Source organism: Thermobia domestica, chromosome 6, assembly GCF_964235325.1.
Source record: "Thermobia domestica chromosome 6, izTheDome1.hap1.1, whole genome shotgun sequence".
NCBI classification, from domain to species: Eukaryota; Metazoa; Arthropoda; class Insecta; order Zygentoma; family Lepismatidae; genus Thermobia; species Thermobia domestica.
In genome coordinates, this window is record NC_137459.1 from 286,183,358 (window position 1) to 286,209,232 (window position 25,875).

The following is a 25,875-nucleotide window of genomic DNA, read 5'->3' on the forward strand; positions in this document are numbered from 1 at the left end:
CTAAGGTAATATTCCCTGATACTCTAGCTTTAATCTTCGTGAGGGATAAAGATTCTCTTACCAAGGTGACGCGAGAAAAGAGCACAACACAAAATCGGCTAAAATATAACACGATAACGGTAGAAAAAAGATACAACTATAATTATGTGTTTACAATATCACATTGCGTTACATGTTGGAAAACACTTGATGCCGAAATAAAAGCATAGAAAATTAACAAAGGTTGCTGAAAACATACAATAAATTCAGTGGCGGCTCTTGGGGGAAATCATGTAGATAAAACTTATCCCTACAAACTAAAGGAAGAAAATTTACCTAATGTATTTATTCTCGTATACAGCTTCCAAAAGCTATACGAAGTGTTTTCTCCTTAGTCTGCAGCGATAAAATTTATATCTTACCAATATTACTTCCCTTAAGAACGGACACTGAATCAACTTCTATCTCTGACCTGAACAGTGTTGTTGTATTTCCCTTATATACATTTAATAGATGTTAGAGATTCTATTTTGACAAGAAATTAAGCATGATAACATCCTGATATCTACACTAAAGTAACTAATGTTTATTTTCAGTATGTTACGCGTAGAAAAGTTTTAAATAAAAGTGGAAAAAATGAAATGAAATCTTTAAGTTTTACGTCCCACACTTATGTCGGCTAGACTAAAGGAGACATGATGATTAGAAATGAATGCAAAGGTGGAATCAATGAAATGGGAGGAAGCGGGAGAACCCCGAGAAAACTCACGAACATGGTATTTGCCTATCACAAAAACCCACTTGGCGCGAGATGAGATAGAACCCGGGACCGCACGTACCAGAGGTGAACGCTCTACCACTGAGCCACCGTTCCTCCCTAAATAAAAATGAAATATTTCAGTTTAACCTCCCACGATTATGTCTTTTAGTCTAAGGAAGAAGGATGATTAACCCAAGTGAATGATGACGGAAGAATTGGTGGAATGAAAATGTAGAAGGAAACGGGCGTATCTCGAGTAAACCCATGCTGTTGTCCCATGTATATGTTGTCCACTACAAACTTACGAGACCAGGGATGGAACCACGGGTCCCCATACCAGAGGTAAGTGCTTTACCACTGACCCACCGTGCCCCCATTTTTTTAAAGTACACAGTTTCATAAATAAAAGTAACATGAGCAACAGGGCGACGCACCGACTTCATTACAGCCCTTAACTTGACATGAAGCTATATGTTTCTGACAGAGAGAAAAGAAAGAATATCTATTTATTTCCTCCATGCCCCTAAAATAATGGAAAGCTGTTCGCCCAATTTTCAATCCACCCAACTCTTATCCGAAAAAAAAAATGGCCCGGAATCAGAATATATAGACGCTCTGTAGTTGTGACATGTGCTCTACTTTGCCCTGCTATTCCGGACGTTTACACCATCTTGCAGAAAAACGGATATCACTGTTTGCTTCCGGGCTGCTAACATTACACATGCTTTCCTTTTCGTGCGCATTCACCCGTTCGAGCTCAAGTACTTTCCTTACTACTTGGTTCTCCAGACACAGCTTGTGAGTTTTTAGAGGAGTTAACTACTGGAAAAAATATTTTTGAATCAACTGTAATATATGAATTATTATATATAAAAAATGAATGTAACTATGTGTGTGTGATCAACACGGTTAAATTGCAAAGCCAGATCAAATGACTCTTTATATATATATATATAGTTAGGCTCAGGGTGCGAATTACCGGGGGGGATGAGGGGGATTTTCCCCCTCAATCACATTTTGTTCCCCCCCAAAGAAGTCAGCTGAAGTATCCCCACCGGGGATGCTCGCTTTCCCCCTCAAACTATGCTTAGTATAACTCCAAATTTCACTGATTTTTGTTATTTCTTGTAAATTTAATCTTCTAGCTGTATTTCGAAATAATCGATGTAAACTGTTCAGTTTTGGTCATTTCTACTTACCACCTAATTACCCACTATTTTCAACGTTGTTTAGTAGAACTATATTATTATGACTACGGTTGTTACTTGCAACTGTACCTTCGTACCCTTCAGTTCGTCATCGTTTGTGAATTTGAATGTACTAATTGCGTATAACAAAGCCACATATAGATTTATAAATGTTTTAGCGGTTGGCCAAGAAGAAGTAAAAAAGCTTCTTCTACCATACTTCGCGAAGTTCGGATATGTCATATTCATCCTCTATATTTGTATCGATTATAATCTTATTTTAATTTTTGTTATAACATGTTATTTCATTTTCCAGTGTACTCTTTGTTAGCACATGGTCTTCATTCCCTAGTAGGTTGTGTGTATGCAACTCAAAAGTTGCATTTAATTTGTGATAATTAGCATAGTAATAACTGCTTTTACAGTTTACAGAAATGAACTTTTGAAACTGTACTCAAAATCTGAGATATAGGTATTCTCTCGTAAGTATATGTTAACGTACACGCTAGGGGATACGCTCCTAGTGAGCAGACATGTTAATGAAGGTGATTTTTAGGTGAATAAGCGAATAATACAAGATTTGTTTCAGCATTTGTTAATACGACTGGTTCTCCGTGTCATTGTCCGTGTCTGTATAAGCATTTCAACTGAAGCGGGTTTTTTTAAAGTTAACCCTTCATTTTTCCATCTTTTTGCTGTACAGTTTGCTGTCCACGCAATTAATGTTGTCTGAAAAACTTCAGTGTAATGTTTTACTTTATTTGAATAAGGTAGCCCATAGTGAATCAACTCATCTTCAACCTAACAGTAAAGTAATTTTTAAGTGTTGACTTTCCGTGCCCATCACGGAATCGATATTTGGAGAAAAAAGTCGTGATGAGCACAGCTTAAGCGGGAAGTAGAAGCACAAGCTCGAAATTTGAATTGAGAGATTTTAAATATTTGGCCTTCGATTTGACCTTGATGTGAGAAATCGGGACCAGCAACAATCCATTTCTTATTTGATAGGCTAATATCTAGATTTTCTTAAAAAAAAAAAATGTCCGGTTTAACTGATAATTTTAGTGGTTTTCACAAGACTAAAGTAGGTTTCTTTTCGCAACCTGTATGTATTTATGCAAAGTGGAAGCTTTCAATATGAGTGGAAAAATTAACATATGCTTGTGATCATGGCTATCGTTCGAGCCAAATTATTAACTAAATAAACCTTAGAGAGCTACGGGGACAAGAGTTAGTACAACATTAAAACACGTTCAGAAAGGTTTAGTGAGTGTGTGTATGTCAGACAATATATATGTGCATAGTTATTGTCGGTAGATTTATTAAATTAATAATTCTCTTATTTATTACAGATGTCACACACACACACACACACACACACACACACACACACATACACACATATATATATATATATATATATATATATATATATATATATATATATATATATATATATATATATATATATATATGGGGGGTAAGGCATTTATTGTCTCATTTTGTAATTTGAACCTTCAGACTATGTCCATTGGCCTAATTTTATCCCCCCCAATATAGATTACCTAATTCGTACACTGGTTAGGCTCCAATCCCAACTGGGAAGTTATCATATCGTTTCCATTATAATACATATCGTAAGCAGGGAATGAGGTTCCGAATTTTTGCGACAAATTGAGTATCTCACAAGCCGTTCAACTTAGGAAGCTGAAATTCAGTATATTATCTCTTTATTAAATATAAACAGAACGTATCCTACCATTTTTTAAACTTCTCTTTTATGAGGGGAAGGCACTTTCTGTAGTCTATATGAGAAATTGGTAGTGCGTTGATTTGTAAAAACAATCGAAAACGATCGATATTACTTAAGAAACAAAAACTACAGTGCTTCGCATTTTATATCCATTGCTTTCTACTATAATAAATGCTGAATCTTGTGTATACTATATGGAGCGCTTAGAGCACAGGGCAATCAATCCATAAAGTTATGAGAAGAATATACATAAAATTTGTGCCGTAAGCTTAATTACAAGGAAATTTTAAGTTTGGATTGTACCCTTAATTATATAGAAAATTTTACATTTTTTCTCTTTACGTCGGTCTATTTTACCTTGATTTGAGACTTTCAAATTTTATCCTATTTTCCACTAAAAAGTATAAGTAATTCAAGGAAATAATTATATACGATAATTAAACTAAAACTCAGTAAGTAATTTGGCCCATGGCAAACATTTTACCATTTTATATCTAAAGGTCAGATCCATTGGTATTGTAACACAGCGGAGGTTAAGCGATTGACCGTAGAAATTCAAACTCCGATTAGTGATAATTTCACAGCCTAGTTTTATTACAAATGTAAACTCTTCAGCTAGTGGAGAGGAGGGTGTGGATCACGGGTCAGAGTTGATGACAATTGGTTTTGGTGGGTCGAGTGGGTAGTGGTGGGTGGTGAGTCGGAGTGGATCATGGTGGGTGGAATAGGAGTGTATCATGGTGGGTTAGAGTGGGTAACGGTGGGTGGTGGGTCATGGTGGGTCGTGGGTCAGTGGATCAGGATGGGTGGTGGGTCAGTGGGGTATGGGTCAGGTTTTTATTGACCCACGCCATCTCTCGATTGGTGACACTCTCTATACCATTTAAGTCTACGTTTATCCTACAGTAGCACCTCTGCGGTGATAGGGGAGATTAGTATGTAAAAATAATTGAGGACGACCTATATTAGTGCCTATTTCATAATTCTGTATGTCGCTGAAATAATAATTATACTCCGATAGCGTTAAAGTCCAAGTTCAGCCACCATTGGTATGGGGCAGAGAAGGGATGAAAAATAAAATGTCTCAAGTGACTGAGATTAGTGTAGAATCTATAGTTTGGGTCCGTCAAGTTATTAGGTTACAATCAAAATAACACTTAATTCCAAGTTTATGTATGAAAGGACATCTCATCTGCATTGGGAATTTTCCTGTCCTCTTCGAAACGGGAATTTTCGAAGATGCTAAGACCGGGGGGCTTATTTTACGTTAATAATTTATATACCAGGTTCCATCTTCCTAAGTTGACAGAATGGTGAGATACTCAATTTTTCGCAAAAATTTCGCCCGCCGCTCCCCCTTTATACATATACGAAAAATTGATAAGCAAAGATTCATAATTATTTTTTTTTTAAAAAAAGGTCGTGAGATACTCAATTTTTCTCAGAAAATATAAACTCCCAATCACTTCTTATGGTACGCATTTTAACAAAAGTAACATGATTAAGGTCAACAAGGGTCAAGTCAAACGACATAAATAATCAAAATTGGTTCAGCAGTCTACACAAACACACACACACACACACACACACACACACACACACATATATATATATATATATATATATATATATATATATATATATATATATATATATATATATATATATATATATATATATATATATATATATATATATGGTGTTTCAAAACAGCATCGACAACGTTTGGGAGGTGATTTCTGACACTAAGATAATGCTTCCTTTCGGAGTTATTGGCTGCCAAAAACATGAAAAAATGAACTTTAAAGGTACATACCGTAGTCGGGTCAAGACTTCACTTAGTAACTAACAAGTGCACTATCCAAAAATACATGTTTCAGAATCTTAAAGTACTCAAGGAACAATTTTTATAAAGGGTGTTTGGATATGGGCATATAATTTAAAGTATTCATTAACTACCTCTTTAAAAAGTGTTGCGGAAGTAACACAGAATTCTGAGACTTGGATATTTGGATAGGGAACCTACCAGTTCCTAAGTGAAGTCTTGACCCGACTACGATAGGTCCCATAGTATTGGAGCTGTGTACATTTAAAGTTCATTTTTTCATGTTTTCGGCAGCCTATAACTCCGAAAGGAAGGAAGCATTTGTGCACCCAGGTTGGTCTGTACTTTTTGTCTTATTTTGGTGTCAGGAATCACATCCCAAACGTTGTCGATGTTGTTTTGAAACATCCTATATATATATATATATATATATATATATATATATATATATATATATATATAGGGTGTTAATGAAATATTCTCACAAACTGTAACAAGTGGTTCCTCACATTTAAATAAGAGAAAATATTCATATGGACCTGTGGAGAAGAGAGCATAGTTTCGGAGCTAGTACACAGAGAAAAATCCGTTCTCCGGACAGCGGTATATTGTACAAATATACGGTATCCTCTTGATTACTATAGAAGTCAGTACGGAGCATACGTTATCCGTATGCTACATAGGCACTGCCCTTATGTGTTACATCATGCCGTTGCAGGATGTCTGACATCTAACAGTTTTCCGTATATCACATGCAAATACTTATGTTACCTTCGTCAGCTATATGTTACATACTTCTATTTGTATGTGAGATCTTGACCGCCTACATTGTTTCATACGGAAAGTACGTATAGATTGAACACTTGTACAGAAATATTATAAAACATGCGTTTTCAGTTATACGTCTGCTGTACGTTAAGTCCAAAAACTACTGGAATTACGCATGTGACCTATCTTTTTAAGTACGCCACCTACAATTTTTTTTCTCAGTGTACTGTCCAAATTCGTCGAAACGCTAAGTTTCAACAAGCGCTATTTCGAATTCTAGAAAACGTAGAATGGTGATCCATATCAGTGTAAAGGAAGTCATACATACTTAATCCAAAAACGCATATTTCAGCAATGTGTAATGGGTGTGCAAGAGATTCCCTGCAGGGTATAATTCCCAGACATACCCCAAACAGAATTCTCGAATATGTTCTGATTTCAACGTGGGAGCAAACTTGACAAAAATTAGGCTTTGGCAGCAGTGAACACGGAATATTTCAGTGAAGGCCGGAAGTGATAGTGACATTTAACACCATTGTTCTTCGTGTTCGTAAAAAGGCGCGTCGCCTCGCGATGTTTTGTTTCATACGTGAAAAGAATGTAAAATATACCATAATAAAATTCGTCGAAGCACTCTCTATTCCGAACACAACAAACCATGGAGTTGGAGTTTCCTAACACTTTCGACTTCCTGCTGAAGTATTCTGTGTCCACTGTTGTCAATAGGGATGCGCAAGTGACAAGATTTGTGGCTGTCTCGTCTTGAAAATGTGCTCTAAAAGTGATGTCTCGACTCGAAAACTGTATATTTCTCTATTGGAAGAGCCGTGTCTCGACTCGAATTTTGTCAGGAAAATCTTGTCTCGACTCGTCTCGTGCGCATCCCTAGTTGTCAAGGGTTACATTTTGCCTACTTTGGACCCACTTTGAAATCTGAGAATTTCCTTAAGAGCGTGTTCGGGAATTATTCTCTGTAGATAGTCCCTTGCACATCCATTAAACATTGATAAAATATGCATTTTTGAATAATCGTCTATGTATGGCTTCTTTTATACTGATGTAGACCGCCACTTCACGTTTTTCAAATTCGAAATGGCGCATGCTGAAAGTTAGCGTTTCGACGATTTTGGACAGCTCTAGCTCTGAAATAGGGGGCGCGGTGGCTCAGTGGTAGAGCGTTCACCTCCGGTGCCTGGGGTCCCTGGTTCGATCCCAGCTCGCGCCATGTGGACTTTGTGGTGGACAAACACCGTGCTCGTGGGTTTTCCCCTTGGTTCTCCCGTTTCCTCCCACTTTCTTCATTCCACCATTTCACTCATCTCTCATCATCGTCGTCTCCTTTAGCCTAACCGGTATAACCGTGGGACGTAAAACAAAGCTTTCCTTTTCTAGCTCTGAAATTAAGCACTTTTCGCCACAGGTCCATATAAACTTTTCTTTCTTATTCGATTCAAGGAATCCCTTCTTACAGTTTATAGGTATAGCTGATAAACACATTATATATATATATACAGGGTGATTTAATGAGAACGTACCAGGCCTATATCGCAGCTAATACTGCACGTAGAGCCTTCAAACAAAAAAAAAAAAAAAATACATTACTAAATCGTATGTATAGAATGCAATAAAAATAGTAGCAAGACCAGTGGCGTCTCGTGAATACCTCCAACGGGGGGCAACTTCAAAAATTGAAACGGAAAGTGGTAAAACTTTTGGAATCGTTAGAAAGGACATTAAATGTCATGCAACTTTTAGAAGACAAACTTTGTCATATCCTTTCCCATTTAGCCGCTAGAGGCGTTGTTGCAGACTTCTATCTGATTACCCGTATGCACATAGAGCCATCAAACAAACAATTGAACTACCAAATCGTATGTGTAGACGTCAATAAAAATAGCGATACCAGTGGGGTATCGTGAATATCTCCAACGGAGGTCATCTGCAAAATTTGACATGGAAACCGGGGTTAATTGTGCCTCCATTGAAACAAGCGCACGATGGGAGAAACGTCTAGAGGAAACACGTTGTCATATTTCTTCCTTGTTGGCAGCAACACGGTCGCATTACTAGGTGAAAGTCAGATGGTGCGAGGGTGTCCCCAGTCACACCAGGCGAATGCCGGGAGTTTATGTGCAAACCATGCCCTGCCAACAACCGCCGACGCCCTTGCAGGATTAACTACGGGCCTAAGCTAAGGGTAGTCCAGACCCATAATGACGTGGACGCGTGATGTATCTTGTGTGCGTACGTACAATATGAAATGACTCCCAAATCCGGAAGCATGTGTTGTGGGCTTGTTTGTCGTTGTTTCGAACAGCACACTAATTTATCGTTGCCAGTGATTGTGTGGTGGTACTCTTGTAGATCCAGTACCTAATACGTACATGACCTTGCTCAAGACATAGTCTATGCGGCCTTGAACAGGCGATTGTTGCTATGTACGACAGAGAGCATAAGGAGCGATGCTGTAGCCAGAACAGGTAACACAACCGTGCAGGGTCCGAGAGTGATTAACCTCTGCAGTGAGTTAAAGTGGTCCGTGTACTGGACAAGGTGTCGTACATTGAGTTCTACTACCCCTGTGCATTACAAGCCCGTGACGGGACAAATATGAAACTTCCACAAGCAGTGAAACCTCTTTGATTGTGTTGATATTTGATTGATTTTAGTAGGAAGTGTCGGTAATAAATATCATTCATGCGGTATACGAATTTGAAGGCATTCCAAATGCTCATGATTTTAGAGGGGAATGCCGGGAAAATTATAGGGCTGCAGCTCGATTATACGCTGAACACTATCCATAGCGACAAACTATTTCCCACAATCTGCTGCTTAGATTTGCAGCACGATTGGGGCAGACAGGCAACATGCGTGGACGCTATGGTGCCCAGAGAAGAGTCGTACAAAATGAAGACGTTGCCATTGATGTACTTGCCCCTATTGCGGTAAATCCTCATGTATCTTCGCGGCACATCGTACGAGATCGTGGTGTCAGTCAAGGTAGAGTCCTGCGTATTCTGTGGAAATCACATTTTCACCCGTACCATCTCTCTCTGCATCAAGAACTAAGTGATGCGGACTGTAATTTACGGCTTCTGCTCTGCAACTGGGTAAACAATTGCGCGAGAGAACATCCGAATTTCATTAATTTCATTTTATGGACTGATGAAGCGACATTCTGCAGTGATGGCAACTTGAATCTCCACAATACACATTACTGGGCAGCGGAGAACCCTCACTGGATGAGAGAAGTCAATCGGCAACACCGATGGCGCATTAATGTGTGGGGTGGCATTGTAGGGACTCAGGTCATTGGGCCAATTAAAAGGTGCAATGTTTCGTGATTTCGTGCGACACCATCTACAGCCGCTATTGGAAAACGTACCGCTCCATATACGTCAGACGCTGTGGTTTCAGTTAGGTTGCTGTCCAGCCCATAATGCTGCTATGTGTGGGGAAGAGCTAAATGTTCTATTTCCGCAACGCAGGATCGGAAGAGGAAACAATCCACAGTTTCCTCTGCGGTATCCCCACCTTGCTTGTATGGACTATTTTTTCTGGGGTCGAATTAAGGATCTTGTATATGTCAACCGACCAACTACAATTCGCAACATGCAAGACTACATTACAACCGCATTCTGGACCATCAACGTGGCCGAGTTGGAAGCTGTTGCTCACAATTACGTACAGCGAATAACTCGCTGTATTGCTGTTCGGGAACATCACTTTGAACATTTGTGAAAGCCAGGGGGCGTCGACTACACTCCGCAGAAGGTAAGCTGATTCTTTAGCTCTTTACTTATCTTTCTCCAATGGCTTGATTGCAAAGACTCAGCCTTCTGTCCCCATGTTTTGTTCCATGCTTTGGCAACAGCACATTCGGTTCGTCTTTTTTCGTTGCAACCAATAGTTTCTTCTTCCGTTTTGTTATAGCATCATACATTGTCCCTCATTATAGTTCTCCCCATCCACTGCGCTTCTGTCACAGCCATACGGAAACCACTCTCTTCAAATATTGCGTATGTCATTGGTTCCCTATTTAGAGTTTCATTCAACAGCAGCAAATGTACCTCTGCTTACTATTACAGTATGTACCCTCCCCTCGTCATGGTCTCTTGCTGACGCCATTGTTGTCGCCACTTACACGGTGTGATTCCTCGTATGTACAATTGTATGTCCCGTTCGCTTGAGACCAGTATTTACTCTTCCCTTTGGTTCCTCATGCAGAAACCCTAGCATCATCTGATTTCAACCTCATAATGCGATCGTGTTGCTCCACAGAGGAAGAAATATGACAACGTGTTTCCTCTGGACGTTTCTCCCATTGTGCGCTTGTTTCAATTGAAGCACAACTAACCCCTGTTTCCATGTCAAATTTTGCATATGACCCCCGTTGGAGATATTCACGATACCCCACTGGTGTCGCTATTTTTATTGACGTCTACACATACGATTTGGTAGTTCAATTGTTTGTTTGACGGCTCTACGTGCATTATTAGCTGAGATAAAAGCCTGCTACGGGTAGTCAGATACAAGTCTGCAACAACGCCTCTAGCGGCTAAATGGAAAAGGATATGACAAAGTTTGTCTTCTAAAAGTTGCATGACATTTAATGTCCTTTCGAACGATTGCAACAGTTATATCACTTTCCATTTCAAATTTTGAAGTTGCCCCCGTTGGAGGTATTCACGAGACGTCACTGGTCTCGCTACTATTTTTATTGCATTCTACACATACGATTTGGCGATGCAATTTTTTGTTTGAAGGCTCTACGTGCAGTATTAGCTGCGATATAGGCCTGGTACGTTCTAATTGAATCACCCTGTATATATATATATATATATATATATATATATATATATATATATATATATATATATAGGTACTTCTATTGTTTGTAATAGGTATCATACCAGCAATTATTGTATGTAGATGCAAAACAATTTCTCTCAGATTGTTTCACAAATTCAAAGTTATCTCATTTTATGTTCTACTCTTTTATTATTACCTTCTTAAAATAAAACATTCATTTAAAAAATATAATTCCTAGCCCAGTATAAAAATAATCATTCAAACACTATTTCAAGCGAAACGAAATTTTATTACTAGTGTATACATGTTAGTCATCTTCTGGAAGTGACTCAAAAATTATCATGTTCCATATCATCCACCTGGAAGCACAATGTGAATCACCGGTGGTACACATACTACACACACTATTTTTTGAGAAACACAATTCTAAACATTGAACATAAATTTGGAAATTACGTAGCGTACTACGATATTACTATTAGAATAATTTTAAAAGCGACAGATAGATTAATAATAATAATAATAATAATAATAATAATAATAATAATAATAATAATAATAATAATAATAATAATAATAATAATAATAATAATAATAATAATAGCAGTTTTAGTTACATGAAAATAACACAGAACACAGAAGGAATGTGAAAGCTTGAAGAACATATGTGGAGTTCTATTTAACTTTAGATTCAGGGTAAAAATAGTATTATGATTTACAAAACAGTATAACGATGATGTACTGAACAGAAACATGACCAATAAATTGAGCACAGGAAAATATATTGAATGCTACTGAAATGAGAATGCTGCGCTGTACGTGTGTTATAAAAGGAAGAGACGGAATGGGGAACGAGAGAGTATGGGGAACAACCAAGGTTATAGAAATGTCTGAGATACAAGAAAGAAAAGTACAATGCTTATCTACTGAGAAGAACAAACGATTATGTGGTTAGACGAGTGATAGCAATGGAAGTGGATGAAAAGAGGCAGAGATAGACCAAGAAGGAAATTGATGAATATAGTTAATAATTACTTCAGGGAGAAAGGTTTAATAGGAAAAGAATTCCTGGACAGGGCTTTATGGAGAAGACTCACCAGAAACGTCGATCCTACATAAGTGGGAAAAGGTGGAGAAAAATGGACTCATTGAATTTTCACAGGCGATCAGAATTCTGAAGAAGCATGCTCTAAGGTACAATATAAAAGGAGTATATGATGCAGTACACAAGGCCTCGCCTGATCCTAAAATTGACGCCTTTGAGAAAAGCAGAGCTAAAGGTACTGGGAAGAAACTGAAAGACTTCCAATTTTTATGTTGTTTGGTGATGTAGTATGAAACACGGTTCAGAATAAATCTTCTAAGTAATTTCTGCACAAGTAATTTGTTGCTTTACATCTGATTGACAGTATGAAAAATGGCTTGAAAGGTTGAGATAGGAGAGGGGTCTAAGCATGCAAATGAACTGACAGAGAAATTAGAAATCAGTCCAGAATTCTTAGATGAAACATCAGATCTATCTAACTAACTCTATGGCCTATGGAACCCGGAGGTTCAATGCTGCGTTCACAAAAGCTGTCCACTGACTTCTATCCTTAGCTAACTGGATCCAGTTTCTACTTTGTATTCCTACTTCTGGGAGATCCATCTTAATATTGTCCTCCTCCCAATAAATTAACTCAGACGGAATTTCGTCTACACCTGGAGAATTGTGTTTTTTTAATTTATTTATAGCGTTTTCTACTTCTATTCGGTTGGGTTCTGGAATATACGGTTCTGCGGTGTGTATCTCCCTTTCTCTGCGCATATTAGTTTTTGGCTGCGTGTTGAGCAAATCGTCAAAGAAATCTTTCCATCTATTTAAGATGTTATCTGTATCAATGAGAACTGTTCCGTCAGCTTTCTTTAATATGTAAGCACGAGATTGATAGCCCTTCTTAAATTTATTGATCCCCTAATACATGTCCCGAATGTTCTTGTTTTTACTATTATCTTCGATTTCCTTAATCTTAGTTTTCAAAAAATCGCGTTTCTTTATTCTAAAAGTTTTGGAAGTTTCCCTCCAGATGTCTACGAAATTTTGTGTAGTTATTTCATTCGAATTTTGTATCCAACGTAATTTTGCCTGTTTTCTCTTCTCTGCTAGTTCAGTGCATTGTTGGTCGAACCATGGTTTGTTCCTACGTATTTCCGCGTGTCCTAATTTTTCTTTTGCTGGAATTTTAATTCTATCTCTAATTTCAATCAACGTATCCTCAACACTAGTGCACTCCGAATCTTCTACGGCCGAGAATCTATTCAAAACTTCCATCTGTAATTCCTCTCTTACCTGTCTTTCTTCTAATTTCTTTAAAGTGATCTGGTACCCCTACCCCTACACAAAGTTGGCCCTTTCAAAAAGCATAGCAAAGTTTTTCACTATTTTCTTCTTTATTATTAAAGTTACAAACGTCAAAATTTGAACAGACTTAGAGGAGAGACATATCTATGCCCTACCTGTTTTAGATTTTGAAATAAAAAGCACAGTAAAAAAGCTTCCACGTTTGACTTTAAAAACTTGGGAACGCAGCTGTAACCCTCCCACTCAAATTTTGAGCTGATACCTGCTTTTTTTGAAATGTCTGTTGACTCCTGTGTGAACCTCTCTCTCCGCGTCTAGCGGTCGTCTTTCTCTCTATCCTTCTCGTGGTTGTTTAAAACGTGAATGTCGACGGATAATCACTTTGTGAGTGACAGCAGGATGGATAGTAGTACAAATATTTGATACGTGAAAAGACAACGGTAAGCAAGATATTCCTGCCGACCGAGGAAAAATATCGCACCGACTTTTGGCTTCAGAAACATAAGAAAAGAGAAAAAAGAAACGCTGTTGTTTTTCATATTTCCGTGGTCATTTCTTGCGTTTCTATGTAGCTTTATTTCTGTACAATATTTGAATGTTGAATGAAAGATGATAAATTGAACGGTTATTAGATAGGCAGACAGATAGACGTAATATATATAGATAGATTAGGCAGATAAATGCAGAATTAGATAGATAGATAGGCATATAAATGCAGAAAAAATATTTTCCAAAAATGATTACAAATTTAAAAATACAAATAACTAGAAAAGATGTATAAAACCTAACACATCAAACTGAAGTTCTTGGAAAGTATGTACATTTGTAAAGAAATACCTTCAAACAGTCGCATACTTCAAGAGGTGTTGGTGCAGGTTGTAATCCCTCCCATTGAATTTTTCATATACTATTGAAATGGGAATATCTTAGCTTTGATCTTGGATCAACAACAACAATCTTCGTGTGTGTGGAAAAGGGACTTACATATACGTACGACGATACATCACAATGTTTAGAAAATGTAAATGGGTAGAGAATATACGTACCCAGGCAGAGGTCCCCATTTTCCCTTCAAGATTACCATTCTTCCCATTTACCGTTCTCCCCCCAAATTTACCATTCTTTATTATGACAATTAATTACTTATTTTAAAATGATATTCATGCTAAGTTCTCCTTTATGTTTAGTGTTCATAAAACATCATTGTGGTACAATTAAAATTCGATTGTTTCACTTTCAATGACAAATTATCCCCCTCTTCTTTAAAAAAATCATAGGCGCAACCTGTGCCCCAAAACCTGACTGTAGGCACCCCTGTAATTCAGAGAAGGCTAGGAAACAAAGTTTCTTTGTTTATAATCTTCCCAAACCTCCTAAAACACCCCCTAACATCAACCAAAATTACTTTACACACATCCATTGACGTAACAAAATATATTGATTTTTTTTTTTTTTTGCGTTTGCATAAAAATATGTATCACTATTCTAAATGCTTCCCCTCTTGTGTTTTAAACACCTCACAAAATAAAACTCCCAGCGTACTTACTGATTAAACGGGATACTCAGCTGAGATCCCCGATTGCAATACGTACATTTCCAGGGTTTCCCAGAGGGAGGTATTGTGTCGCACGCTACACCACACATCTTTAAGGTGAGGACTGTTAGTTTTATGCAAAGAAGGAAGGCTATAAACAAATGCATCCCAGTGAAATTAACAAAAAAACAGAGAGACGGACCACCGAGATTAATTTGGAATCTAAAGATGTGGGAGGTTGAAAGATGTTTATACGAAAACGGACAGTGTGAGAGGAAGAAGTCTACATCTGTTCTATGAAACACAATAAGAAGGGGATATTATTATTATTATTATTATTATTATTATTATTATTATTATTATTATTATTATTATTATTATTATTATTATTATTATTATTATTAAACCCGACCAACGAATATTTCTGGCTACGCCTATGCCTTCAAACATAAGTGGAAAACTTTCTTGCGTATCTAATTTTATCCTGTAGGGATGGTATCGAGACACGTAGGCGGACCCTGAGGGAGAGCGAAGGGTCGTTCGACACCTCCAATGGCACAAGCACCAGTGCTGCAAAAGTTCAAGTCTGTATATTGTAAAATTGAAAAATGAATAGAGAGATCCCGGTTTGGACAGCCAAATTTGTAAAATTTGAAATGAATTGAAAAAAAGACTAATTTCTGTTCGGGTCGCTAAGTTCGTAAAACTTGAAAATAATAGAGAGATGTCTTGGTGGTGATGGTTTGTAGTGCCAAATTTTGTAAGAGTTAAAAAAATATTGAAATGGCGGGTTTCGGGTTCACATTCCGTCTGTCGCTATTTATCCCTTGTGCATCACCGTTAAATTCTCCGTTCCCCGAACTAAAATGGTTTGTGACTCGATAAGGACTGATTTCACGGTTTGGAAATCCTATCTCCCCGCGGTGTCCCAGGGCTTTAGGGAAACAAGATCCCTCTAAAACCGTGTAAGCAAAGGAAAATTGATTTTATTCGCATATGTATTCTGTATTCACATGCTGCAACGCTGAAAGAGAATTTTGTTCTAATCTTCGGTTTGTGTGGATGAACTAGACTGACTTTCACTTTCCATGTGGACTGAATGATAATAATAATAATAGTACCAGAAAATAAACGAATATCTAGAATTTAAAAATTTTAATTGAAAGTCCTGAAAATCAGTCTAATCCCCACTAGAATCGAGAAATTGCTTATATTGCCTCATTAGCCTAACAGATCCTTTGGAAGCTAATGTTATGCTTAAGGCTAGGGATACAACTTGTTTATGAAAGAAAAAGCTTACGAATTTGGGGTTAACAATGTAATAAAATTTTAATGAGTAAACGAGAACAACAAAAAGAAATGTCTTTCTTGTTTTAAAAAAGTTAAGTAGGCCTAAAATTAACATTGAATTTGGAGTTTTATGACAACAAATATTAAGAATAAGACATAAGGCCTCTAACACAAAAAGAAATCAATTCAAGTAAATAACATCTTGGCTTTCTTTCTTGACCTATGTAGTGAATGAATTGTTATCATTAACCTAACACAACAAAATATGGAACTTATATTTGCAACGAGTGTTGGATGCAATTTTGCATTGTTTATCTTTCATATAGAGCTTTCATAATTATATATATATATATATATATATATATATATATATATATATATATATATATATATATATATATAATACCAAACTGGTTAAATTACAATCTTGCATTTGAAAATACCTATTCATTTGACATTGTATGCTAAACTTATAGTTTACGTTGATCAGCTGATATGTTCTGACTATGACCTTTCCAAAATTACGAATTTAAGATATTATATTGCTTGACGGAATTTGAATATAACTACCTACATCTTAGTTGGGTGAAAACTAAATATTGGGATGATTTAAAATAAGTTGAAACGAGTCGAAATAACTTGAAATAAATCGAAAATAAATCGAAAAACAAGTCATGACTTTGATGTGAGATTAGTGAGAAGTATAAAAGAAACATAGAATGATCTAAAGGACTTAAGTAAACCTATGCCTGGCTGCTAACCATTTCTGATTATTGACTGAGAATAGGGTATAAGTACACTAGATATGCAATTTGACATTGACATAACTAACAAAAACACGCCATTATATACATAAAATCAATGAGAGTAGCATTATTATTTGATTATGCATAAAAGCTATACGCATACACATATTGGCACATATAGAAAATCATCAGACACAAACATATATATAACATATATATGCATATATACATAGAAACCAAATAATATTTGAAAAATAATAATAAATGCAAAGACGTCTCTCGAAATTTTTAACACAAATGTATCGAGTTTTCGTTATTTTTCTTTCTGTATCATCAATAAGATCGGTATATGGCCGTATACTTTCGTTTATTTGCATAGTCTATGTGCATAGACTTCTGATCGCTCTATTGTTAGAGGATCAGAATGACATAATAATTGAGGCTTTACTTAACCTACTTCGTGTTTTTCCATATGTATTCTACACGACTGAAAATAATGTTGGTTCTGTTTTATTTACTGATTCCGTATTTTTAACTAAGAATATGATTAATCGTGAGACTAGTTGCATTCATTATAATTACTAATTAATCTTTTAGGTCTCTTGAATAACATACTTTTGTTGAGACATTAAGGTATTATTTATTAGACTTTTACTAGCATATAGATCGAAATAGATTCATTTAGTCCGTTAACTTCTATGCAAAATGACCTTACAAACACAATAATCCTTGGACAATTGAAGCAATACACAGAATATATTTCTAGGAATGCATATCACGCCTTGTTCTAAATTATCTTACATTTCGAATATTGCATGTCCATAGCGCAGATGATGCACTTTCGCTTCATACAAACTACAATATGGTAAGGTAAATACTTCTTTCTTTACAAATTTCACAGTTCGAGTCGTTAAAGGTCTACAACATGTTATTTGGTCTACATTTAATTTAACTTTCTTGATAGATTATTTATAAATCCTAAGTGACAAATAGAAAAATCACATAAACTACTATCTCTTTAATAAAAACAACGACATGGTCACTGATGTCTCAGAATATATAAGTAACATTGTCAAAGTGTTTCTCTCTTTAAATAAGCCTAGCTCAAAACAGAAAAAAAAGAATTCTAATGTTTGGTAACTATAGTTCGAATTGGAAAATCTATTCTCCATGCGATGAAAATGCGTTTAAAGGATTCAAATAGTTCCGACTTTAACTTTTATACTGCGAACGTCTTGCATTTTATTCAATACCGAAAATTTCCCTTTTAGCATCAACAAAAAATAATTTGGATGGGTCCTACCTTTTGCCGTTCACACTGCTCTCACAACTTTCGTCATCGCCACTTAGCTGACCACACACACACACAGAGGTCCCTGCGTTTCCTGGCTTCCTTCTTCCGCGAGTAGTGTCCTGGGTCCTGAATGCCTTCCTTAGACTCCTGCTGCGTCCTCCTCTTAAACTGCAAGGAGCGTCTCCTGGTCCATCAAAGTGGGGCTTCTGTCGGTCCATTTCTGATATGATACACTTTCAACCACAATAGCGCTTTTAAATGTCACACTGCACCAACATCACTCTTTGTGTCAGAAGTGTAGTGTTACACGGAATAATTGTATTGATTGTTTTAAATAGTATTGATAGTATTGATAGTACTTCAAACTGATTACGTATTATTAAAGCTAGTCTAAGTGCTTTCGGTGAGTGTGCAGGCCATTTTTAAGTCCATTATCGCTGGTTGTCTGTAACTGCTCGTAAATATGTTTATATGCGCGAAAATCTGTCACTCAAAAAATGTCTGTAAGCATTTTGCTATATTTCGGAGTGTTAAAAATTTTTTCGTAATTAAAGAAGCTCTATGTGTAAGTTCCTATGCTTTAGCTAAGTTACAACATCGTACACTGGGCGTCAGTAAGTTTAGCCGCACATATTCTCGGTTAATTAACGTGTGATTACTAACGTGGTGCGTGCGTAAATTCCGGGTATGTTTTTGTGTTTTGTGATTTAATGGTTCCCGGTGAAGGACTTGATTACGACTGACTTGCAATTTTTGAATTTTCAACTTCCCGATGCTTTAAGACACGCCTCTAACTGCGTCTCCGATTTCCTCTCTGTTCTCTCATTCGTTAAATTATTTTGGTGTCCTCAATTTGATATTATTGGTCTCCGCCCATATACACTGTTTAAGCATCGTTTTGCCAAAAGACGTGCTTTCTTCAAATTTCACAAGTTATATATATAGAGAGAATTTTTATGGGTGTTCATTTGGTGACTTTTAGTCTGGTTCGTTCTCTTGGACCAACCTACAGACCTGTGTCAAAATTTTATCTAGGTTCAACGTGGAGCCATACTGACGAGTATCTGTGTTTGACAAATTCACGGAGATTATTTTCCACTTGGATTCTATTCAGTTTGTGTAGACTTTACTATTTTTCTCCTGTTTCACAAAAAGATGCTAAAAGCTCTTCTGTTTTCCTTCCTTGCGTTCGCGAAGGGTCCTCTGTATGTATGGTCTGCTGCGGGTGACTTAGGCAGCGAGGGCATTAACAGACAAAAGAAAGATCGTTTAAATGTCCTCGCCGCAACGACAGGTATACAAAAAAAATTTACTCTTGGATACGGAAGAAAAATAAAGAATGTGATTTGAGTTAACTTTGCTTTTTAACACAAAAAAATTAAAATGACATTTGCTAACGTTGTTTTAATTATATGCATAATTGATTTGAAAGAATATATTTAAAATTAAATAAAAATGCTGATGATGCAACTGTCACAACATAATAAAACTAAAGTAATCCTAAGTAGTAGTGTTACAACTCACCGCTACTCCATCCCTCAGGAATCCGTCCTACGTCCGTCTCTGATCGAGATTTACGCACTGTCGTAATGGACTGTCGTCTCGAAAAAAATGAAAAATGAAATGAAATATTTAAGTTTTTCGTCCCAGGGTTATGCCGGTTAGGCTAAAGGAGACGATGATAATGAGAAATGAATGAAATAATGGAATGAAGAAAGTTTGAGGAAACGAGAGAACCCCGAGAAAACCTACGAGCACGGTGTTTGTCCGCCACAAAGTCAATACGGCGCGAGCTGGGATCGAACGAGGAACCTCAAGCACCGGAGGTGAATGCTCTACCACCGAGCCACCGCGCCCCCTCCGCTGTCGTCTCGAGTCGAAAATCTGTTATGTGGAAAGAAAAGGTATGAAAAATGTCATCTTACAGCTTTTTGCGCCGATTTCCTTATAACTCGTCCTAGTGTGCTAATTGACGAGGGGATGCCAGGGATTTTTCCTCTGAGAAATCTTTATCCTCCTACAGGAGAAAATTTTCATCCCAGACAGGGATAACTTTTCCCTTCTCTTACATGTGTAATGGCTGGGTGCGTATATGAGTGAAATTCATATGCCCTGGGAAAAGTATTCTTTTCACACACTGGCCCGTCCAGTCATCCAATTTTTATGTAAGGTAGTGAAGAATATTTTTTTGCTAAATAAAGTAGTGATGTTTATTTTGCAAAATAAAGTACTGAGGAATCTACTTACATAGTTGTCAACAGGCCCGCAACTACGGCGGGGGCTAGGGGGCCTAGTCCCTTACTAAAATTTTTTAGTCCCTCAAACCACAATGCATCCGTATGATATTGATACAAAAAGAACTAGAATTTTTACGATTGCCACGTAGCATATTTATGATCCCCAAAATTTCAGTGGCTGGTTGCGTACCTGGTCAACAAGGTTTGCACAGGGTATTAAATAATTTAAACAAATTTGTATAATGCAAAATAAATTTACTAATAAATCATGCTCAATTTTAATAAAAGCCAACATCATTTAGTTCCAAGAACATAAAATGTTGCGTAAGCCGTTACCCAGCTTTACCAAACTTGGTTCTCTTCTGTTCGAACTCACAATGAAAGCTTGCACAAGATATTTCACACGAATTTGATCGAGGATGTACTTATGCACATGATACAATCCCACAGCTTTCAGGTGTCTTGCGAAATTCATTTATTAGAAAAAATCTAAAATTAGGAAATGCCAGTGTGAACATTACATGGATCTATATTTTTTTCCTTCTGTACTTCCAGGAAAAGGAGATGCAGATATTAAACATGAGTATATGGTATTTTATAAAATATTGTATTGTCACCGGACACTTTGTAAAATATTGTATATGTACATGAAAAATTAAAAAAGTTCCAGATCTAGATAGTATAGAAGTGGCCATTGTGGACAGGCAACAAAGAACGAAAGTGATTTTTTTAAAAGCAGGGCTCAGGAATTTTGTCCACATGCCATTTCACTTGATCATATTTCCCTCAAAAATTATTCATGTAAGTATCTTTCAATTATTTCTGAAGAGAGGGTTTTGACCTCGCTTTCAAAGGGTAGTTTTGTCCTAGATTGATTCCAACAATATTTTTTCTATAAACTTCCGCAAGATCACAAACTGACATCTGTACCATGTTATTTTGCGAAAATGGTAAGCTGACAAGTGACAACTACCCTTCCGGGAATTCGCAGAATAAAAAAAAAAGAGAGAGAGAGGGAGAAAGATGAGAAAAGAAAGTTTTGGTTGTACCGTCAAATGGGGTGAATAGAAACACATTTTTGGCTATATGAGTATATAAGTCTGGTGATGTTAAAGATTTCGGTATCAGATTATTCCAAACAAAAGGTCTTAATATGCTAATGAAGTTCAGTAAACGTAACATTAATTTATCAATTCCACTTTTCTTCACCTTGATTTTTCTTAATGTTTCTATTCATCCCATGGGTAGGGGTGAATAGAAACAATGACTTTATTTCCATTGTTGTTTCTTTTATACTATTGGAAAGGTTAAAAGAAACAGCCTATTTGTTGAATCGAACTATTTATTTAATACCTGCAAGATATAAGTTCAATAAGACCAGTATTATATAAGTTACAAACTTATAAAACAATACAATGCACAATATAGGTACAAACGACCATACAGTTTTGATGATATTTGAATAATATTTAAACCACTGAAATCACCAGGGAAACTTATCATGAGTTGAGTTGATTTTGAGGTTATCGTCCCGTTCAGCAGCGAGGCTATATGAGACGTGGACCTACTGATTAACGTGGAATCAGAACCACATGAGCTTCCGCCGGGAATCGAACCCGGGTCTCCTACGCCAAAGGCGCGTACGCTAACCGCCTAGCCACGAAGGAGCCCGAAACTAATCATATACTTAAAGCGTGTTGACGAACTCCTAATAAAACCCAACAGTTTCGTAACAATATCCTCAGGTCCTTTTTTCCGCTTCTCAAGAATTTTCCACTCCTCAAGAAGTGTTTCTATTCACCCCACTAATTAAAAATCATAACAATAACCCAGTAAAGTTAAATTTTGATTAGAAATAATTTACAAAAGGAGAACTTTTACTACGAACGTCAGTAAATGAAACAACAAACTACAAAATAGGCATATGTTCAAATGCAACAAATATGAAAATGTCATACTTACCAAGAAAGTTTGAGGAGCGCTAAAATACCGTGTAAGATTTCAGTAACACATTTATGCTACTGTCGTCTAGCTCAGTGTTCCCAACTCAGTAAAACATTTTGTCTCTGCCCTGAACACTTTAGCCGTATAAGACTATGTTAAGAAATTTCAGTTTTCTTGATCAATTTATCGTCCAGATAAATCCAAAACTAATCTGGGAGTTTTGTTTCTATTCACCCCCATGTTTCTATTCACCCCATTTGACGGTACCGCTGCTTATGAGTCACCTGATTGGAACAACTTGGGCAAGGCGAAGAACTAAACATGTCGCTCGACTCGGGTGGAAAGGAAAAAGTATACCGTCGCAGGGTGTTCAGGTCTTGCTGTTGCCATGTTTTCAATGTTAAAGATGGAAGCTTTTTTACTGTGTTTGTTTTCAAAATCTAAAACAGGTAGGGCATAGATATGTGTCTCGTCTAGGTTTGTTCAAATTTTGACGTTTGTAACTTTAATAATAAAGAAGAAAATTGTGAAAAACTTTGCTATGCTTTTTAAATGGGCTAACTTTCAAGGTTGCTAGCAGTACCAGATCACCTTAAGTTAAATCTCTCCGTTTTCATACATTGAATATTTCTTTTGTTCAACGATAATCTCTCTCTTATTATCGCTGCTATCAGGTAATGATCAGTGTCACAATCAGCCCCTCTAAACGACCGGATATCAATTATTCTAGGTTATCTTCTTCTATATACTAAAACATGATCAATTTGATTATGTGTTTTTCCGTCTGGCAGGTCCAAGTGTATTTATGAGCGTCGCGATATGGGGATTTTGTACTCTTCAGGATAAGGTTTTTGGATGTTGCAAAGTTCACGAGTCTAACACCGTTGTCGTTACTTTCCTTATATAAACTTTCGTTTCCTATAATCGGTTTGAAAATGTCCTCTTGACCATCTTTCGCATTGAAATTAATATTTTAATGGCATTAATAGAATTTTCATATGGTATTGCGGAAGTTGGTCACATATCTGTTCTACTTCGTAAAAGCTGTCTTTTATATCTTCATCCTTATCTTCTGTCGGGGCATGTACATTTAAAACAATAATATCACACCACCGTCCCTTAAGAGTGATAAAAGAAATTCTGTCAGTAACAAATTCAACCCGTTTAATTGCTGGTAATATTCGTTTGTGAACGAAAAACTCTGTTCCTAACTGGTGATTTTTATTTCCTTCCCCGTAAAAGAACGTAAAATTTCCGTAATTCACAGTTCCACTTCCTTCCCACCTACAGGTAACTTCCTAAACTCCTACTAGATCCATCCTGTATTTTTCTAACTCACTCGTTACGGATTTTAACACGCCTGCCTTATAAAGACCTCTAGTATTCCATGTTGCAAATCCCATGTCCATGCTGCAGCGAATGTTTCTGAACATTTTTTTTTACAGGATGAGGTTGTTAGCCAAACCCTGAAGCTGGGGGACCACTCCCTGTCGTTTGTCCGCGACTGCTTATTCAGTATATTCGCAGCTTACCTCTATATCTAGAGGCCTTCTCCTCGATCCACAACTTGAGGACGCGCCATGCCGTGGTGACAGGAACCAACGTTCTACGGCACATCACATCACGAGAAGTAAAGAAATATTTTTTCATCTATATATATAAAATTGAAAATCACTATGTTTGTGACTAAATCTCCTGAACCGCTCAAACGATCTCAATCAAATTTGTAAAATGGATGAGGTTGGAGGCTGAACTGGTTTTAGGCTATTCACTTTGATTCTAGAGCTGAGGGACGGGGAGGGGGTATAAACAAATTAATAAAACCTAATAACTCCTGAACCACTACACCGATCTTGATCAAATTTTCAACATAGATGTGGTTCAGACCTGGAATTGCTTTTCATGATTGAAATTTGACGGAACAACGTAGGGAAGGAGAAGGAGTGGGAGATATATAAAAATCAATTTATATAAGACTGAAAGTGACTATTCTTGTAACTTAATAAGTCTTGAACTATCCGACCGATCTCAATCAAATTTTCAAGATACATGAGGTTCGGATCTGGAAACATTTTTGTAATTTCACTATAACGATAGATCCTAGGGTAGGGGGATGGGAAAGGGACGTATAAATAAAAGCTAATAAAACCTAATAACTTTTGAACCACCCAACCAATCTCGATCAAATTTTCAACATATATGAGGGTTGGACCTTGGGTGTTTTTTATCGTTTCACTTTGACGACCCAACCTAGAAGAGGGGGAGGGGAAGAATGTGTAAGAAATATAAAATTAAAATGACTGCCTTTGTGACTTTATCACTCATGAACCATCTGACCGATTTCAATCAAATTTTCAACATACATGATTTTAGGGGCAGCAATTACTTTAGGCTATTCACCATGACGATGCAACGTAGGGGAGGGGAAGGTGAGAGAAAATTAAAAATGATCAGATATGACCGATATTAGTGTTGAATCCATAGTTTTCGGGGTCGATGAGAGAAACAGTGACACCTCTGATGTTCCAAGTTCAGCCCTGATAGTTGGGGAGGGGGAGGGTGCAACGTATGGGAGGGAGATAAACATTTAAAATGATCGAAAATGACTAATATTAGTGTCGAATCCATAGTTTTAGAAGTAGCTGAAATTCACAGTGACAATTCTGATGCTGTGTGCAGTAACACGAAGGAAGGGGAGCAATATATACCGTAGGGAAGAGGGAGGGGGAGGGAAATTTAAAAATGATCAAAAATGACCAATATCAGTGTTGAATCCATAGTTTCGGAATCGATGAGGGAAACAGTGACACTTCTGATGCTTTTACAATCCAAGTTCAGCCCTCATTGTTGCGTAGGGGGAGGGTACAACGGAGGCAGGAGATAAACATTTAAAAATGATCGAAAATGACTAATATTAGTGTCGAATACATAGTTTTAGAAGTAGCTGAGATTAACAGTGACAATTCTGTTACCGTGTGTCGCAGCACGGAGGAGGGGGAGGGAGAGCTATATATATAAATGATAGATAATGACATATATTAGTGTCGAATCAATGGTTTTCGGGGTGATCAAGATGATCAATGATCTTCCCGATGCCGCTTGAATCGATGCCAATAAAAACGAAAACAACATATTTCACGAGTACCAAACACATGAGATACGGAGTTGTGCACTTAAATTTTCATTTCAACCCAGCGAAGCGGGTTGTATCTATGGCAGTCAATGTAGTAATAACAATATAGTAATCGATAACAATTCGATAAAATTTCAAAACCGTTTCGAAGATAAAGAATTTTAATTTTATCGAATTATCGAACTTTCGAGACTCTCGAAATGTTCGAGACTCCCGAAATGTGCGGGATTCTTGAAATGTTCGAGTGACTTGAAGTGTTCGAGGCACTAGAA

At 36.9% G+C, this 25,875-nt stretch overlaps 1 protein-coding gene across 1 annotated transcript in view; it reads right to left on the reverse strand.

Annotated features, from left to right (window-relative positions):
- LOC145688517 (uncharacterized) overlaps nucleotides 1-25,875 on the reverse strand; it is a 121,016-nt gene that overhangs the window by 168 nt on the left and 94,973 nt on the right. The window lies entirely within an intron of this gene.